Source organism: Bufo bufo, chromosome 5, assembly GCF_905171765.1.
Source record: "Bufo bufo chromosome 5, aBufBuf1.1, whole genome shotgun sequence".
Classification (NCBI taxonomy): domain Eukaryota; kingdom Metazoa; phylum Chordata; class Amphibia; order Anura; family Bufonidae; genus Bufo; species Bufo bufo.
In genome coordinates this window covers 181,971,771-181,992,857 of record NC_053393.1, presented here as the reverse complement: position 1 = coordinate 181,992,857, position 21,087 = coordinate 181,971,771, and positions in this window count along the sequence as shown.

Genomic DNA, 21,087 nt, shown 5'->3' with positions numbered 1-21,087 from the left:
AATTCATTCTTTTATTACGTGTAACCAATGTTTATCTAATTGTGGAGTAAACTCTTATGTGGACAACAGTAACAACACTACTATTGACGTTTGTGATTATCGATTAGTTAGATACCATTGGAGAGGGGTCTGTCTCGTAGAGTGTGGGCGGTAGGAGATCTCTATGTTAGGAAAAAAGAATTGGACCTATTTAGCATCATTATTGCTGGTATTGTTCTTTCCTTGTTCTTTTACTTATTTTTCTTTTCTGATTATACTTTGACATATTTTGTTTTAATTGTACAGTAGTGTTTAAAAATACCAATGAGTTTAAAAAAAGCAAATACAGTGAAGCACAAAACCATAATTGCTTTTATGACCATAAATGCAAATGCCCTGAAAAACTACACATTCTGTTCTAAGTCAAAACAACAAAGTTTATCTAGTTTGTGTTAGTCCTTTACAGAAAGTAAAGAAAAAGGAATATTAGACTGTTAAAAAAAAATTGTAGTGCCAGCATTTGTCTTTAAAAACCTCAAAAATGTCATGTACAAACTGAAACCTTGTTTGAGATTTACCTTTAATTTGAATTATTGACTTATTGATATTTTTGTATGGTACCCCACACATTCTCTATAGGAATGAGGTTAATCCTGTTTGTCAGTAACTAACATTTTGTTTACTGAGCCTTTGTTATTTTGGCTATGTTTGATGCATAGCCCCAGCTTTCTTCCCTGTTGATCAGGTTTTGATTGCCACTTTAAGGTATTTTAAATCATTTTAGCTGAACATCCAATAATTTACTGCACTTTTTATATGTTTTTCTTTATCCAATCAAATTTTTAATCAAAAAATGTTCTTCATGAGAAAAAGTCTGGAATTACTTATCTTCCCCAGGATTTCAGAAGGAAATGCACCATAACAAACATATGCAACATTTGACTCCCTCCTAACTTAAACCCTTCCCGACCGCTCAAAATAAAAATACATCAGCAGTAAGGCATTTAAAAATAGTGCCCCCTTGCGAGTTGAGACAGCAGCATAGTCACTGGATGCCTAATGTCTCATTTAACGCTTCAGATGTCATGGTCAAACCTGAGTGCGTGAAAAGAGATCGGGAGATCCGGAGTGTGTTCACAGCAGCCCCTGTCCTCCTGTGTGACAGGAGGCTGCTGCATAGTAATTTCTATGGATCCTGTAGCAGGGCTCCATAGAACCACAGTAAAATTGTCCTAGACTCCAATGTTAATGCATTGGAGTTTATGTGAATAGCAATCCCATGATTGCTTGTTATAGTTCCTTATAGAAACTATAAAAGGGGTACAAAATTGATTTTTATAAATAAATAAATAAAAATTCAAATCCCTCCCCAAATTTTAAAAAAATAATTATAAAATACATATCATAGGTATTGATGCATGCAAAAACACCTATACTATTAAAGTATAATAATATTTATCCCATACAGAAAATTGTTAAAATGAAAAAATAGTTAAGGTTATTTATGTACTGAAATTTCTATATATGCGCTAATGCTAACAGATTGAGAAGAAAGTACTTCTGGTACAGAGTTCACTATCCGATAGCTCTTCAAATCTATAGAGCTGGTCCACCTTGTTTAACCAATGCTCTGCCAAGGAGAGTTCATAAGGATGTCCGTAAAGGGGAGTAAGAAGTCTAGCTGCTGTAATAAGTTTTCAGAACAAACAAAAAAAATGGTGCTTCTCATTTCTTGAGGGCTAAGAGCAGGGAGGGTAATCTTTGGGCAAAATTTAAAGAAGGTTTTTCATTTTTTGTCAAATTTATTTTTATTGAGCAGCAAAGAAAAAAGCATAAAGGAGCCGACTCTTATTATTGTCTGCACAATCAGTAAGAAAAAGTAGTTAACAAAAGCTGCCATGATACAGAAGCGTTTGGAATGCATATATTAACTACATAATACGTCATAATACATGTTTGGACCATACCATAAAATGTAGACATAATGAGGCTAATGAACCAAGATGACTTGACACTAGTGTTGATCACGTTGTATAGAACTTTTCTATTTGTAAAGATGTTTATGTTTGCCATGTCAGGCATACCGTTATGATTATTATTGTCTTATGTACTAACACTATGATTTGGAAAATAAAAATATATATAAAAAAAAAAAAAAAGTGTTGATCACGAATATTCGAATTTAAATTTTTTATCGCGAATATAGGTACTTCGAAAATTCGCGAATATTTCGAATATAGTGATATATATTCGTAATTTTGAATATTCAATTTTATTTTTATATTTTTTTATATTTGATTTTTTTTTTTTTATCAGTACACATGATCCCTCCCTGCTTCTAGCTTGTGGGCCAATAAGAAGGCTGCAATATACTTGACTTTAGGAGTAGTGTTTGCGAATTTTGTTCTATATTCATTTTTTTTCGAATATTCGCTATATTGCTATATATTCTTGTTTTAGCAATATAGCGAATATTCGAAAAAAACTAATATAGAGCAATTTAGCTAATACAGGGAGTGCAGAATTATTAGGCAAGTTGTATTTTTGAGGATTAATTTTATTATTGAACAACAACCATGTTCTCAATGAACCCAAAAAACTCATTAATATCAAAGCTGAATATTTTTGGAAGTAGTTTTTAGTTTGTTTTTAGTTTTAGCTATTTTAGGGGGATATCTGTGTGTGCAGGTGACTATTACTGTGCATAATTATTAGGCAACTTAACAAAAAACAAATATATACCCATTTCAATTATTTATTTTTACCAGTGAAACCAATATAACATCTCAACATTCACAAATATACATTTCTGACATTCAAAAACAAAACAAAAACAAATCAGTGACCAATATAGTTACCTTTCTTTGCAAGGACACTCAAAAGCCTGCCATCCATGGATTCTGTCAGTGTTTTGATCTGTTCACCATCAACATTGCGTGCAGCAGCAACCACAGCCTCCCAGACACTGTTCAGAGAGGTGTACTGTTTTCCCTCCTTGTAAATCTCACATTTGATGATGGACCACAGGTTCTCAATGGGGTTCAGATCAGGTGAACAAGGAGGCCATGTCATTAGATTTTCTTCTTTTATACCCTTTCTTGCCAGCCACGCTGTGGAGTACTTGGACGCATGTGATGGAGCATTGTCCTGCATGAAAATCATGTTTTTCTTGAAGGATGCAGACTTCTTCCTGTACCACTGATTGAAGAAGGTGTCTTCCAGAAACTGGCAGTAGGACTGGGAGTTGAGCTTGACTCCATCCTCAACCCGAAAAGGCCCCACAAGCTCATCTTTGATGATACCAGCCCAAACCAGTACTCCACCTCCACCTTGCTGGCGTCTGAGTCGGACTGGAGCTCTCTGCCCTTTACCAATCCAGCCACGGGCCCATCCATCTGGCCCATCAAGACTCACTCTCATTTCATCAGTCCATAAAACCTTAGAAAAATCAGTCTTGAGATATTTCTTGGCCCAGTCTTGACGTTTCAGCTTGTGTGTCTTGTTCAGTGGTGGTCGTCTTTCAGCCTTTCTTACCTTGGCCATGTCTCTGAGTATTGCACACCCTGTGCTTTTGGGCACTCCAGTGATGTTGCAGCTCTGAAATATGGCCAAACTGGTGGCAAGTGGCATCTTGGCAGCTGCACGCTTGACTTTTCTCAGTTCATGGGCAGTTATTTTGCGCCTTGGTTTTTCCACACGCTTCTTGCGACCCTGTTGACTATTTTGAATGAAACGCTTGATTGTTCGATGATCACGCTTCAGAAGCTTTGCAATTTTAAGAGTGCTGCATCCCTCTGCAAGATATCTCACTATTTTTGACTTTTCTGAGCCTGTCAAGTCCTTCTTTTGACCCATTTTTCCAAAGGAAAGGAAGTTGCCTAATAATTATGCACACCTGATATAGGGTGTTGATGTCATTAGACCACACCCCTTCTCATTACAGAGATGCACATCACCTAATATGCTTAATTGGTAGTAGGCTTTCGAGCCTATACAGCTTGGAGTAAGACAACATGCATAAAGAGGATGATGTGGTCAAAATACTCATTTGCCTAATAATTCTGTACAGGGTGTATAGTGCTATAATCTTTTTTTTTTATAGTTGTAAATTTTTTCCAATCTGAACTTCAGATGAGAAAAAAATTACAACTATTAGACAAAGAAGATTATAACACTATATTAGCTAAATTGCTCTATATTCGTTTTTTTTTTTGAATATTCGCTATATTGCTATATATTCTTGTTTTAGAATATTATATATTCTTGTTTTAGAATATTTCGTCGAATATTCGCAAATTCGAATATTCGTTATATTCTACGATTTTTTTTAAAGTTATAGCAATATAATTATTCGAATAAGAAAATTTGCATATTACACGATCATTACCTTGCCGATTTTTTGAGTAAAAAAAATCGTAGAATATAACGAATATTCGAATTTGCGAATATTCGACGAAATATTCGCGAAATATCGCGAATTCGAATATGACCCATGCCGCTCATCACTAGTTGACACATTGTGTTAAAGGTACAGAGTATATAAAGCATCTGAACATAGTGTAAACAGACAAATAGCTATATCCTCTTACATTCTAGAACCTAAGAATAGCCACACAGCGGCCATATTCCTGCACATAAAAGCAGCAGTGCAGCAGTCATACTCCCTTTGTTTAAGATAATTGCATCCACAAAAGGGGGGGGGAAGGGAGGGTAAAGGGAAAATGTCCTTAAAACTGGACAACTTAAGTCGATAAGACGGTCTGGTATGTCTATCAGAGGAACCTTAGGTGTCTATAATCATCATGTCGTAAGTATGTATATAGTATACTGACTCTGTACGTGAGGGAAGGGGCCTGGGGGAGTCAACTGACTAAGACCTGTGGCAGGGGAGGGCTAGGTCCGGGTGGGATATTTATAGGTAATCCACGGGGCCCATAGCTTCTGATGTTTTTCATGGCCTCTGGATTCCCAGCTAGCTAATTCCTCCAAACGGTGCAGGCAGTCTACCTTAGCTATCCATTGAGCCAATGTTGGAGGATCTGGGCTTAGCCATCTTTGGGGAATGAGTAGGCGGGCTAACTGTTTAAGGTGGGTCGCCAGGTTACCTTTTGAGGGGGACATGGCTTTTGTGGGAAGCCACAAGAGAACTAGCTCAGGGGTTAACAACAGGTCTCTGCCTAAAATTGTACCAAAACCCCGCAAAACCTCTCCTCAATACGGTCTAATTTTAGGGCAAGACCAAAAAATGTGAAGCAGTGTTCCCCTGTCTTCTTTACACCTCCAGCACTTGTCATTGTCACTCAGCCCACTGAGGAACAGGTGTTTGGGCGTGTAATACCACTGTGTGAGCACCTTGTACGAGTGTTCGTGTACTTTCACACAGCAGGAGAATCCATGTGAGTGCGCGTGCATGCGGAGTATATCTGTTTCCGAGAAAGTCACATTTAAGTCTGGGGCCCAAGTATTAATATATTGTGGTGTTACCGGAGTTTGCGGGGTGTTTAACGCTAGGTATAGCAGGGAGATTAGCTTACGCCGGGGTGCGGAGGGCGTCAACATCTTTTCAAACCATGTAGGGGTGGCAGTTAGTATATTTTGCGACCCCAGCGCCTCTCCGATTGATCTCAATGCATTTAGTTCTAGGAAGTTTAAGTTATCCCAAATCCGGCTGAGGGGATGTTGACTCAGCAAGTCTCCCTGGACTCCCCTTACAAAGTCAGCTATCATGTAAACCCGGAGCCTATTCAAAATTGAGGGGGTCTGTGTCGTTTTAGGTCTGACTGAGTATGGGGTTAGGTCTGCTGGCATTTCAATTGAGGGGTTGGGTAAAAGCCCCTGTTCTCTATTGAGGTGTTTGATAACCAGGCTAGTACCTTTCAGCAGTATGTGTGAGTGAAGTGAAGTGGACGTCAGGCCCCATAATGCAGCCCTTTGAGATTATGTGAGTTGTAGAACCTCTAGATCAGTGCCTAGTGTGCGGTAGCAGGGGGCATGCAGCTGTAACCACCTCCTCAGGTGTATACCTTGGTAGTACAACTGTGGGTCGGGTAGGGCAAAGCCACCTTGGGTGCGGCTCAAAATCAGTCTGTGATGTGCTAATCCAGCGCTTTTCCCGCTCCATAAGTGTGTAGAGAAAAGTCTCCTAAGTTTGGTGAAATATGAGGAAGGGAGAAAGATGGGTAACATATGCAGGACATATAAAATTTTAGGAAGCACAAATGCTTTCAGAATGTTTTTCCTGCCCATCCACGAGGTGAAGGGGAGGCGTACGGAGTGTAGTTGTTGCTGGATCTCCATTAATAGAGGGATATACACTCACCTAAAAAATTATTAGGAACACTATACTAATACGGTGTTGGACCCCCTTTTGCCTTCAGAACTGCCTTAATTCTACGTGGCATTGATTCAACAAGGTGCTGATAGCATTCTTTAGAAATGTTGGCCCATATTGATAGGATAGCATCTTGCAGTTGATGGAGATTTGAGGGATGCACATCCAGGGCACGAAGCTCCCGTTCCACCACATCCCAAAGATGCTCTATTGGGTTGAGATCTGGTGACTGTGGGGGGCATTTTAGTACAGTGAACTCATTGTCATGTTCAAGAAACCAATTTGAAATGATTCAAGCTTTGTGACATGGTGCATTATCCTGATGGAAGTAGCCATCAGAGGATGGATACATGTTCTCATTCTGTTTACGCCAAATTCGGACTCTACAATTTGAATGTCTCAACAGAAATCGAGACTCATCAGACCAGGCAACATTTTTCCAGTCTTCAACAGTGCAATTTTGGTGACCTTGTGCAAATTGTAGCCTCTTTTTCCTATTTGTAGTGAAGATGAGTGGTACCCGGTGGGGTCTTCTGCTGTTGTAGCCCATCCGCCTCAAGGTTGTGCGTGTTGTGGCTTCACAAATGCTTTGCTGCATACCTCGGTTGTAATGAGTGGTTATTTCAGTCAACGTTGCTCTTCTATCAGCTTGAATCAGTCGGCCCATTCTCCTCTGACCTCTAGCATCCACAAGGCATTTTTGCCCACAGGACTGCCGCATACTGGATGTTTTTCCCTTTTCACACCATTCTTTGTAAACCCTAGAAATGGTTGTGCTTGAAAATCCCAGTAACTGAGCAGATTGTGAAATACTCAGACCGGCCGTCTGGCAACAACAACCATGCCACGCTCAAAATTGCTTAAATCACCTTTATTTCCCATTCTGACATTCACTTTGGAGTTCAGGAGATTGTCTTGACTAGGACCACACCCCTAAATACATTGAAGCAACTGCCATGTGATTGGTTGACTAGATAATTGCATTAATGAGAAATAAAACAGGTGTTCCTAATAATTCTTTAGGTGAGTGTAGTTAAGATGGAACAATTTGTCTAAGGAGGCAGAGATTTTGATTAGAGATGTCGCGAACATAAAATTTTCCGTTCGCGAACGGCGAACGCAAATTTCCGCAAATGTTCGCGAACGGGCGAACCGCCATAGACTTCAATAGGCAGGCGAATTTTAAAACCCACAGGGACTCTTTCTGGCCACAATAGTGATGGAAAAGTTGTTTCAAGGGGACTAACACCTGGACTGTGGCATGCCGGACGGGGATCCATGGCAAAACTCTGATGGAAAATTACGTAGTTGACGCAGAGTCGGGTTTTAATCCATAAAGGGCATAAATCACCTAACATTCCTAAATTGTTTGGAATAACGTGCTTTAAAACATCCAGTGTGTGTATACAATCAGGTATGATGTTGTATCGATCAGGTAGTGTAAGGGTTATGCCCGCTTCACAGTGACAGACCAAACTATGACAGACCAAACTCCCCGTTTAATGCACCGCAAACAACTGCAAACAGTCCATTTGCACAACCGCAAACTCCCCATTTGCACAAGGTTGGATACCAAGCTAGCCATGTCCCGTTCCTTGTCCTCACTGACATCATTGAAGGTCTCTTCCTCCACCCAGCCACGTACAACACCAAGGGTCCCCGAAAGGTGACAACAAGCCCCCTGGAACGCCTGCTGTGGTTTGTCTTCCACCTCCTCAAAGCCACCTTCCTCCTTTGACTCCTCTTCTTCAGACTCCTCTCTCTGCGTTGCCGCAGGTCCAGCAATCGACGACGACAAGGCTGCTTCTGGTGGTGATGGTGACCACAACTCTTCCTGTACATGCTCATCTACGGCCTGATCCAGCACTCTTCGCAGGGCACGCTACAGAAAAAACGCATATGGGATGAGGTCGATAATGTTGCCTTGGGTTTGACTGACCAGGTTTGTCACCTCCGCAAAAGGACGCATGAGCCTACAGCCATTGTGCATGAGCGTTCAGTAACGCGCCCCAAAAATATCTAGCTCCGCAGAGGCTATCCTCTTTTTTTTTTTTTATTAAAAAAAATCTGTTCTTACCAGTTTAATCTCTGTTTTGTCCCCTATCAGGGGCCGGTGTATGGAATAGATTTTAGGAACTGGGAGATGGAAAAAGATGGTTGGTCGGTCCTCTTACTTCCAATTTGGGGCACTGCGCGTGCGCCGTGCAATGTACTGTGCCACCCTATATGAGTGCTGTGTTAAGTAGTACTATTCCTATCAGTTTAATCCCTGTTACGTCCCCTAACAGGGGCCGGTGTATGGAATAGATTTTAGGAACCGGGAGATGGAAAAAGATGGTTGGTCGGTCCTCTTACTTCCAATTTGGGGCACTGCGTGTGCGCCGTGCAATGTACTGTGCCACCCTATATGAGTGGTGGGCAGTGAGCACAGTACAGTCTGTGGGCCTGACACTCACTGGCAGGCAACTGCAATTAAATTACAGAGGAAAAATTAAATTAATTTTGTATCTGCAAGGTGCTGTGCCACCCTATATGAGTGGTGGGCAGTGGGCACAGTACAGTCTGTGGGCCTGACACTCACTGGCAGGCAACTGCAATTATATTACAGAGAAAAAATTAAATGACTTTTTTATCTGCAAGGTACTGTGCCACCCGATATGAGTGGTGGGCACTGGCAGTGGACACAGTACAGTCAGTGGGCCTGACACACACTGGCAGACAACTGCAAATATATTAAAGGGTAAAAATTAAATGACTTTTTTTTATCTGCAAGGTACTGTGCCATCCGATATGAGTGGTGGGCACTGGCAGTGGTCACAGTACAGTCTGTGGGCCTGACACTCACTGGCAGGCAACTGCAATTATATTACAGAGAAAAAATTAAATGACTTTTTTATCTGCAAGGTACTGTGCCACCCGATATGAGTGGTGGGCACTGGCAGTGGGCACAGTACAGTCTGTGGGCCTGACACACACTGGCAGGCAACTGCAATTATATTAAAGGGTAAAAATTAAATGACTTTTTTATCTGCAAGATACTGTGCACCCGATATGAGTGGTGTGCACACAGTACAGTCTGTGGGCCTGTGGCCTCTCACACACGGACAGGCAACTGCAATATATATATAGAAAAAATAAAATAAAAGCAGACTGATGTACCAGCCCTAAAAATGACTTTTTGGGGTGCTGTCAGGACGCTGTCCTTACAGCAGATGAGTCTTTGACTGGAGTGGACACAGAACACTGGCCTAGCTAACGATTTCCCTATTAAATCAGCAGCAGCAGCACTCTCCCTGCTCTCACTAACACTGCAGCTTCATGATGAATCTAAGATGGATGCTGTCCTTTCTTTTTGATAGGAGGTGGGAGGGTCTGGGAGGGAGGGTATGCTGCTGATTGGCTGGAATGTGTCTGCTGACTGTGAGGTACAGGGTCAAAGTTTGCTCAATGATGACGTATAGGGGGCGGATCGAACATCGCATATATTCGCCCGCCGGGAACTGTTCGCCGACATCTCTAATTTTGATACCTAGATAGGAGACGTGGGAAGATTGCCACTGGAATGGGGTAGTTGCTTTAAGGACAGCAATGGAACTGGGAACTGGGGGGGGGGGGCTGTTATGTTCATGGCTTCTGACTTTGAATAGTTTACTTTATAATTCGACACTTTGCCGTATTGCTCAAATAGTGTGAGGAGTTGTGGGAAGGCCTCGACCGGGTTAGAAACCATTATCAGCAGGTCATCTGCATATGCTACACTTACAAGCTCTTACCCCACGTATGTTTGAGTGGTCTCTGATTGCCTGAAGAAGAGTTTCTATTACTAGGATGTATAGGGCTGGAGACAGGGGGCAGCCCTGATGCGTCCCATTACGTATGGGCAAGGATGGCGATAGGGTACCATTAACCCTTATTCTAGCATTTGGGTCCCTATATAGCGTCATTACTGCCTCCTGAAACCACACCGGGATACCAAACCTGTGTAATGCTTTCCTCATAAAGTTCCAATTCACCCGGTCGAAGGCCTTCTCCGCATCCACACTAAGGAAGGTCAGCGAAAGGTGTTTCTTTATGGCCCATTGCATAGCTGCAATTACCCTACAGAAATTATGGTTCCCCTCCCTCCCTGGCACAAAGCCCGCTTGGTTTGGATGGACAATCTTAAGTAGTAGGAGGCTCAAGCGTGTAGCTAATAGTTTGGCCCAGATTTTTATATCCACGTTCAGCAGCGATATTGGCCTGTAGCTGCTACAAAGGGAAGGGTCTTTCCCGGGTTTGGGGAGGATGGTGACAGTGGCCTCTAATGACTGCTTGTGTAAGTGTGAGCCCCTTAGTAGTGCATTGCACCAAGAGACCAAGTGGGGAATTAGGAGTTTAGAAAACTTTTTATAGTAGCCTACTGGGAAGCCGTCAGGGCCCGGGCTTTTGCCCATTGGCATTGAGTTCAGTATTTTCTTTATTTCTGGCTCTGTGACCGGTGACAGAAGGGAACCCCCCTCCCCAGTGGTGATCTGGGGCAGATTTAGGTGATCCAGGAACTGATCTATCGCACTCCCTGTTGTGGGACCTGATGATGTGATTGGATCCGCTAGTCCATACTGTATAGCTGCTTGTAGAATCTCTGGAACTCAGCGGCTATGTCGGCCGTTTTGCGCAGCGTATGTCCCTGTTTCGATTTTATGCTCTGGATATACATGGATTCCCTTCTTTGTTTTATAAGAGAGGACATGAGTTTCGTTCCTTTATCCCCGTGTGAATAAAATCAAAACTGGGAGTACTGGTAGGCCTTTGCACTGCAAATATTGAGGTTATCTTTTAGTTGTGATCTTAATTGGGTCAGTTCCGCCTGGACCTCTAGTGCTTTAGAGCGTTTATGTATAGACTCTTTGTCTGCAATCTGCTTGAGGAGGGAGTGTAAAGTTTGTTGTTTCTCTTTTTTGATCCTACTACCCAGGGCTATGAGCTCCCCTCTTATGACTATCTTGTGCGTCTCCCATAGGGTTGTAAGTGGCATCCCTGGTGTGGAATTTTTGGAGAAAAACCATGTTAGTCTCTGTTCTAGGTTGTTAACATCTGCAGTCCTGTCTAATAGCGTTCCATTCAACCGCCATTGTTTATTTGGGGTGGGGAGGCTGGTAAAATGTAAAACTGTTGAAACTGGGGCATGGTCCGAAGCTGTTATGGGATCAATAGTTGAGCTTTCTATCATATCGATGGAGTTGCTGGAGATGAATATATAGTCTAGCCTTTTGTGTGTATTGTCTGGGGCTGAGAAGAAGGTGTAGTCTCTTCCTCTTCTCCCGGGTCTTGCCTCCAGTCCTCATGGTCAGGCAGCACCATTTTGGAGGCACTCGGCGCGGCCGCAGAGGATTTCTTGCTCAAGAATTTCTCCATGTCGGAGACGCTCCTGTCGGGTTTGCAGGTGTCGGGCTTGTCTTTGGGTAAGCTTCTACCGATTTTGCCCATTGCCCTGTGTAAAATTTGGCTGCATTTATAGCCAGTTTGCAGGGTGCAAGGAGGAGAGCTCTCCTACATGCGTCCGACTCGGTCATCAGTCAGGCTCCGCCCCCCAGAAGGTTTTCCATTTATCATTACTTCTGCAAAATATATCTTTCTACCAAACTTATAGTTTCAAATAAAACCACCAGATATGGAAAAAGGTTCCTTTTTTTAACTAAACATCTTCAATATATATCTGAGTGAGATTTTATCCAGAGTATTATACCACCTTGTCATAACCTTCTATCCATTTTCTTGAAAAGAGATGCATCTGAAGGTCCTGTGAGCTGAAAGGAGAACCAGTGCAGTCTCCCTAGGAGTAAGGTGCATGCCCTGATCTCTCTTCCAAAGTCTAATAGAGGCAAGCATAAAATCAGAAGGTTTTTTTTCAGAGATCTGTATATAGTAGATATAACTTTTTTTTGTTTGATTAGTTCTAGACAGCAGTTCTGCAAAAAAGGGATCCATTAAACAATGCTTGTTTAGCTATGGCAGAAATTTGGGTTTTATGAAAGGCTCAGAATATAACGTTTTAGACAAATCGATCATTGTGGGTAGAATGCCTATTTATTCTTTTGAAGCAGAATAGATTAATTACTTAATCTTTAATGGCAGTGGCTCCATACATGGACCAACTGTTTAATACTGTAGGCAAGTGGCCGCAATGATGTGGAACAGCGATCGTGCTGCACCCCATCATTTAACCCCTCATATCTGTGAGGCAAGGCAGAGGGATGTGGCTCTCTCTGCCTTCAGATCAAAGTGCCTACAGTGAAATTGTGGGACTTTGATTGGTTGCCATGACAGCCTGGACGCTGCTGAAGCCTTCCAGGCTTGCCACAGTAAACTCCCTGCTACACTGTGCACAAGACACATCTCAGCAGGGACAGTGTCAGAATCCTATTTACTCTAATAGATCTCTGTCAGGGTGAATAGGACAAAGGATCAAAAGATCCCAGGTTCTAGCCCCCCAAGAGGGCTAATAGTTATTAAATGAAAAGTAAAAATAAAGTTAAAAAATAAAAACCACCAATTTTACATGCGAAAATAAACAAAAATATAGAGTAAAAAAACAAACATGTCTGAACTATTAAAGTATTTAATTTATTTTTTTCTGTGTGGTGGACGCCGTAACAAAATTAAAAATGAAAAACGCATGATTTGGCATTTTTTTTGTCATCTTGTCCCCCACAAAAAATTTAATAACAAATGTAGATACCATAAAAATGGTACAAATAAAAATTGCAGTTTGGTCGGCTTAAAACAGTCCCTCATACAGCTCTGTAAATTTCAAATATAGAAATACAAAAAAGTTGTGGCTGTCAGAAAATGGTGATGCAATAAAAAAATGTTTTTTTTTTTAAGTAATTAAAAAAAATAAAAACTATACAAGTTTGGTACTACCATAATCATATTCTGCTGCAGAATAAGGATGTTATGTAATTTTTAGTGCACAATGATGTGAAAATCCCAAAAACCTTGGTGGAATGTGTTTTTTTTTTTTTTGTCCCACAATTATTTTTTTTCATTTTCCAATAGAAGACATGGTAAATTAAATGGTAGCATTAAAAAATGTATCTTGCCCTGCAAAAAATAAGCCCTCATATAGCTATGTGAATGGTAAAAATAAAAAAGCTATGGCTATTGTAACACGAGGAGCAAAAATAATAGTGGAGCTGTTCCGTATCTTCACCTAATTCTGTTTTTCTCTAAAATGTAATTCTTTTCTTGCTATCAGTCACAGTTTTTGCCATATCACATCAGTCAGACTTTTGGTCAGGTGCCCCTAGTGGGGCACTTGCAACCTTTCCCAATATTTGATTCTACTCTAAAATTGAATTCTTCTGTATGCCATTATTTGATCTTTTTGCCAGGCAGGAGTCTGTAAAATTGTTTTGACATTATGGAATTGTGGTGGAATTTTGCACCTTCTCCAAAACTAATTCTGCTGTATGATATTCATACTTCTGCCAAGCTGTCCATTTTTTTTTATTATTATTTAATATTTTCTAGTTTTTTTAAATGTTGCCTTTCCCACCTCCAGCTAAGGCTGATAGATAGATCTGCCACTGCTGACAGTGGCTATTTATCCCCAGCCCCATCTCACCACTACCACTGTCTGCCCGCCTACCATCATGTTCTATACTATATACCTGTCACAGATGGTGTACAGGAAACAAGACAATGCAATATAATCAATGACTCACTGGATCCACAACTAAGGAACAAAAGGGAGAGCCCTGCATGGACCTGGCAGACTCTCCCTGACTGCTCAGCCTATGCGAACACCCCAAAGGTGAATGGTCGCATATCCACGTACCTCGACTATCTAACACCTGAAGACCCTACAATAGTGAGGGGACACGACCACCAGCTCCCTACACAGACACGGAGGGAGTCAGGGTCACCTGGATCCAGCAGACAGAAAATCACAAATACATATACAGCACTTATCTTGCAGACGACTGGGAACTAGGAACAGCAAGCACACACACTCAAGGAAGTTGTATAAGCCGCAACCTAATGCATTATGGGGAGGGATTTAAAGGGATGCAATCAGTCCAAACACATGACAGCTGAGAGAGGCCAACGAGATGATGAACTGAAAACCAAAACAAAGAAACTCAAGGAGGAAGTTCTGAAAGGTTTCTGTCAGAGCTTCTCAGCTGTCTGGTTGTGACAGTACCCCTCCCTCTACGAGTGGACTCCGGAAACTCAGAGCCCACCTTCTCAGGATGGGACCTATGGAAAGCCCTGATGAGACGAGTGGCCTTAATGTCCGTCACTGGGACCCACATCCTCTCCTCAGGACCATAACCCTCCCAATGAACGAGGTACTGGAGAGAACCGCGGACAAGACGAGAATCCACAATCCTAGAGACCTAAAATTCAAGATTCCCATCAACCATAATCCGATGCAAAGGCGAGGGTACAATGGGTTGAACATAAGGTTTCAATAAGGACTTATGAAAAACATTATGGATCTTCCAAGTCTGAGGAAGATCAAGACGGTAGGCAACAGGATTGATGACAGACAGGATCTTGTAAGGCCCAATAAACCTAGGACCCAACTTCCAGGAGGGAACCTTCAATTTGATATTCTTGGTAGACAACCACACCAGATCACCAACATTCAGGTCCGGACCAGGCACACGTCTCTTATCTGCCACACGCTTATATCTCTCACTCATGCTCTTTAGATTATCCTGAATCTTTTGCCAAATAGATGACAAAGAGGAGGAGAATCTGTCCTCATCAGGTAAACCAGAAGACCCCTCTCCCGAGAAAGTCCCAAACTGCGGATGAAACCCATATGCACCAAAAAATGGTGACTTATCAGAGGACTCCTGACGACGGTTATTTAAAGCAAACTCAGCAAGGGACAAAAACGAACACCAATCCTCCTGATTCTCCGCCACAAAACAGCGCAGATATGTCTCCAGATTCTGATTGACGCGCTCCGTCTGGCCATTCGACTGTGGGTGGAAAGCAGAAGAGAATGACAAGCGAACCCCCAAGCGAGAACAGAAAGCCTTCCAGAATCTGGAAACAAACTGTGTGCCCCTATCAGAGACTATGTCTGAAGGGATACCATGCAATTTGACAATGTGATCAATAAATTCCTGCGCCAGCGTCTTAGCATTGGGCAAACCAGGAAAAGGGATGAAATGCACCATTTTGCTAAAACGGTCCACCACCACCAGAATCACAGTCTTCCCCGAGGAACGAGGCAGGTCCGTTATGAAGTCCATGGACAGATGTGTCCAAGGACGGGAAGGAATGGGTAAGGGAAGGAGAGGACCTGATGGCCGTGAATGAGGGACTTTGGCACGAGCGCAAGTCTCGCAGGCTGCCACAAAACCCTCAACCGACTTACGAAGCGCAGGCCACCAGAATCTCAGAGCGATGAGATCCAGTGTGGCTCTTGCCCCCGGGTGCCCAGCAAGGACCGTATCGTGGTGTTCCTTAAAAATCTTGTGTCTTAAAGTGAGAGGCACAAACAACCTCCCAGGAGGACAAAGATCAGGAGCCTCTGACTGGGCTGCCTGCACCTCCGCCTCCAATTCAGGAAAAAGAGCAGAGACCACCACACCTTCAGCCAAAATGGGACCCGGGTCTTCAAAATTCCCACCTCCCGGAAAACAACGTGACAGGGCATCTGCCTTCACATTCTTAATCCCAGGGCGGAACGTGACAACAAAATTAAACCTTGAAAAGAACAAAGACCATCTGGCCTGCCTCGGGTTCAGACGCTTGGCTGACTCCAAGTAGGCCAGATTTTTATGGTCAGTAAACACGGTAATAGGGTGTCTGGCTCCCTCTAGCCAATGGCGCCATTCCTCAAAAGCCAACTTGATGGCCAACAATTCCCTATCTCCCACATCGTAATTTCTCTCTGCGGAGGAGAGTTTCTTCGAGAAAAAGGCACACGGTCGCCATTTGGCAGGAGAGGAACCCTGAGACAAGACCGCACCCACACCCACCTCAGAAGCATCAACCTCAACTATGAAGGGTAAAGAAACATCAGGTTGTACCAGGATGGGAGCGGAAGCAAAGCTCTCCTTGATATTAGAAAAGGCCTTACGCGCATCTACCGACCAGGAAGAAAAATCTACCCCCTTTCTGGTCATATCAGTGAGTGGTTTAACAATAGAGGAATAATTCAAAATAAACTTCCTGTAATAATTGGCAAAACCCAAAAAACGCATCAGCGCCTTCTGATTCTCAGGAAGCTCCCACTCAAGCACAGCGCGGACCTTCTCGGGGTCCATGCGAAAACCAGAAGCGGAGAGAAGAAACCCCAGAAATTGAATTTCTGGAACCGCAAACACACATTTTTCCAGTTTTGCGTATAATTTATTCTCCCGCAGGATGAGCAAGACCTGACGTAAGTGTTCTCCTGAAATCAGGAGAAAAAAATCAAAATGTCATCCAAATACACTAATACAAATTTTCCCATTAAATGATAAAAGATGCTGTTCACGAAATGCTGAAAAACGGCTGGGGCGTTCATCAAACCAAAAGGCATAACCAAATTCTCAAAATGGCCCTCAGGGGTATTAAAGGCCGTCTTCCATTCATCTCCTTCTCTGACCCTGACCAGGTTGTATGCCCCTCTTAGGTCTAATTTGGAAAAGACTTTAGCCCCAACAACCTGGTTAAACAGGTCCGGGATCAGAGGAAGCGGATAAGGGTCACGAATAGTGATACTGTTCAGCTCCCTGAAATCCAGACAAGGTCTTAAAGAACCATCTTTTTTCTTAACAAAGAAAGAACCAGCGGCAACAGGTGACTTTGAGGGTAGTATGTGTCCTTTTCTCAGACTCTCAGAGATATAAGCACGCATAGCGACCCTCTCAGGTTGGGAAAGATTGTATAAACGAGATTTAGGCAGCTTGGCACCTGGGATGAGATTAATAGGGCAATCGTACTCCCTGTGCGGGGGCAAATCCTGAACTCCACTCTCAGAGAAGACATCCGAAAATTCAGAGAGAAAAGGTGGTACAGTCTTAGTAGAAACCTCAGAAACAGATGTCGTGAGGCAATTCTCTCTGCAAAAGTCACTACAACCATTTATTTGCCTCGCTTGCCAATCAATAGTGGGGTTATGTTTAGTGAGCCAGGGTAGCCCCAACACTAGAGGAGTAGGCAAACCGCTAAGGACGAAACATGACACATCCTCAACATGAGCATCACTCACAATTAAACGGATATTGTGAACTATGCCCTTTAATGATTTCTGAGAAAGTGGAGCGGAATCAATAGCAAAAACAGGAATATCCTTTCCCAAAGTGCATACCTGGAAACCATGAGTTATTGCAAATTGATTATCAATGAGATTGACAGCTGCTCCACTATCTACAAAAATCTCACAAAAAATGCTCTTGCTCTCTAGCGCCACCCTAGCAGGCAGGACAAAACGGGAACTACAAGCAAACGGAAAACCTTCAATTTCCGCCTCAACCCTGCCAATAGTAACAGACGGAACATTTTTAAAAGATTTTTTCCTTTTTGTTTCTTTATTATTCCCAGAAAACTGCCTGAATCTCCTAGAGGGACAAACATTTGCCAAATGATTTATACCTCCACAACAAAAAAAAACCCTCCCATGCGAGCTGAATCTTCTATTGTCAGAGGCAATCAACCCCAGCTGCATGGGCTCCTGCTCAGAAGGGGCTGACAGAGACTGAGACCCCTGCGCACAGAATGAGACCGCTGCACTGTCCCGGGACTGAGTATGACAGGAAGGAGAGATCTCTCCTCTCTCTCTAAGACGCCTGTCAATACGAACGGCCTGAGACATAGCAGAGTCCAAGGAGATAGGCCTCTCATGAAAGGAAAATGCATCTTTCAATCCCTCTGAAAGACCATGGCAAAATTTACTTCGGAGTGCAGCATCATTCCAACCAGTATCAGCTGCCCATCTCCGAAATTCTGAGCAGTATATCTCTGCGGATTGTTTACCCTGGCATAACAGACTTAGTCTAGACTCAGCCAGAGCAATACGATCCGGATCATCATATATCTGACCCAGGGCTAAAAATAATTCATCCACTGAACGGAGGGGCCGTGCCCCCTCCGGCAGCGAAAAGGCCCAGGACTGAGCGTTACCCCTGAGCAGCGATATAATGATCCCCACCCTCCATTCCTCATCACCAGAGGAATGGGGAAGAAGGCGAAAATGGAGTTTGCAAGCCTCTCTAAAACGCACAAAATTCTCACTACCCCCGGAGAACGTATCTGGGAGCGAGATCTTAGGCTCAGAACAAACTCCATGAACGCAAGCTGAACCAGTCACTTGAAACTGAGAAAAAGTCTTACGGAGATCAGCTACCTCCAATGAAAGACCCTGGAAGCGTTCAGCCAAAAGTGAAACCGGATCCATGCTTGAGACGGTTTTGGCGGCTTATAATGTCACGGATGGTGTACAGGAAACAAGACAATGCAATATAATCAATGACTCACTGGATCCACAACTAAGGAACAAAAGGGAGAGCCCTGCATGGACCTGGCAGACTCTCCCTGACTGCTCAGCCTATGCGAACACCCCAAAGGTGAATGGTCGCATATCCACGTACCTCGACTATCTAACACCTGAAGACCCTACAATAGTGAGGGGACACGACCACCGGCTCCCTACACAGACACGGAGGGAGTCAGGGTCACCTGGATGCAGCAGACAGAAAATCACAAATACATATACAGCACTTATCTTGCAGACGACTGGGAACTAGGAACAGCAAGCACACACACTCCAGGAAGTTGTATAAGCCGCAACCTAATGCATTATGGGGAGGGATTTAAAGGGATGCAATCAGTCCAAACACATGACAGCTGAGAGAGGCCAACGAGATGATGAACTGAAAACCAAAACAAAGAAACTCAAGGAGGAAGTTCTGAAAGGTTTCTGTCAGAGCTTCTCAGCTGTCTGGTTGTGACAATACCTGAAGCTGCCACCACTGCAACAGCCAGGGCCAGCACCAGGTTCATGTGGGCCCTTGGGAGATAAAGTCTCAGTGGGCCCCCTTTGTGGCATTTTGCATGGAGTTTACAGTGATGAAACTGCATGTATTATAGATTAAATACCTTATACAGAGCATATATATACAGTGGATATATGTGAATCAGTCCTTATGTGCCTACTTTTATTTTCTACCCAGTCTTTCAGTCCTTCAGGCCTATGAAGATATGTGCCCCTCACAGTAGATGTGCCAAGATATGTGCCCCCTTAACAGTAGATATCCCAAAATATGTGCCCCCTCACAGTTGATATGCCAAGATATGTGCCCCCTCACAGTTGATATGGCAAGATATGTGGACACTTACAGTAGATATGCCAAGATATATGCCCCCTCACAGTACATATGCCAAGATATGTGTCCCCTTCACAGTAGATATCCCAAAATGTGTGCCCCCTCACAGTAGATATGCCAAGATATGTGCCCTCTTACAGTGGATATGTCAAGATATGTGTCCAGTGCTCCCTTCACAGTGGTTATGCCCAGATTTGCCCCCTGCAGAGGAACAATAAATACTCTTCGCTTCAATCACCTGGCTACTCCCATGATCTGCGCTCCCCAGCAGCAGCAGCAGCAAGATACTGTGACACATCGTGCTACTGTGTATGAGGAGCAGAGGCTGATTACAGTAGTTATGCCCACATTGTGCCCTCTCACAGTAGCTATGTCCTCTCTGTGCCCCTTTCACATTTGTAATGCGCTATCTGTGCCCCCTTCACAGTAATAATCCCCATTGTGCCCCATCCACCCCTGTTAAGGCATAATTTTTTTATACTTGTATACTTGGTCCCAGTCTATTTTTAAACACACTGTTTCTTAACATCAACAGCCATGCATTTACCTTAAACTTCAGAGTGCTGTATACCTATTTTCAGGCCAGTTGGAGCATATTTGATTCATGTAGAATCAATTTGGACATAATTAAAATTTTGCTGAAAAATTTCGCGATTTCACTAAACAAATTTCAAGAAGTTTGCTAATCTCTGGTCTGGATACAGGAGCACTTTTGATCTTCATCTAAGTTTTGTGGTCGGGGATCCTGAACCAATCAAATCTATGTCTTTTATGTATATATCTTGGTCGAGGGGGAGGGGACTATTCTGCCAAAGATCTTGGGTCTGGTTAGCGTATTAAATGCAATCATAGCTTTCATCTTGTGCCATATAAATGTAGAAGTTTGTTATAACTATTAAGAGCGAAGGCTGCAAGTTTGTATTCATGTCCATTTAACACTTAACACTTTGAATGACCTGTTCTTGTTTTAAAGATTGCATCAGCAACTCCATGATAAAAAAAATAATAATAATAATAATAACAGTGGGGAAAGGGGGAAGTCATATCTGGTTCCATTTTTAATATTGAACTGGCTTATTGAGTTGAGCAAAGCCAAACTGCAAAGTACTCGGACCCAAACCCATTTTCGCTGAAGTTCTGGTTCGGGTTCGGTGTTCGGGTGATTTTATTATTTTCCATTACATGGTTATAACGGAAAATAATAGCATTCTTAAAACAGAATACTAAATAAAATGTCTATTGAGGTCCTTCTATCTTCATTCAGCAGGACCTGCGGTGACGTCACCGCGCTCACCATGTGGTAAGCGCGATCCTGACCTTTTGCAGGTCCTGAAGAAAAGAAGATACCAGCTGAATCTCCTTAAAAAGATCAGTCTTGTATGGAGACTTACTGGAAGTACTCCATGGAATGGAGACTTATTGGCAATAGTCCACTGGAAGTATGCAAAGATGCATCTCAAGAAA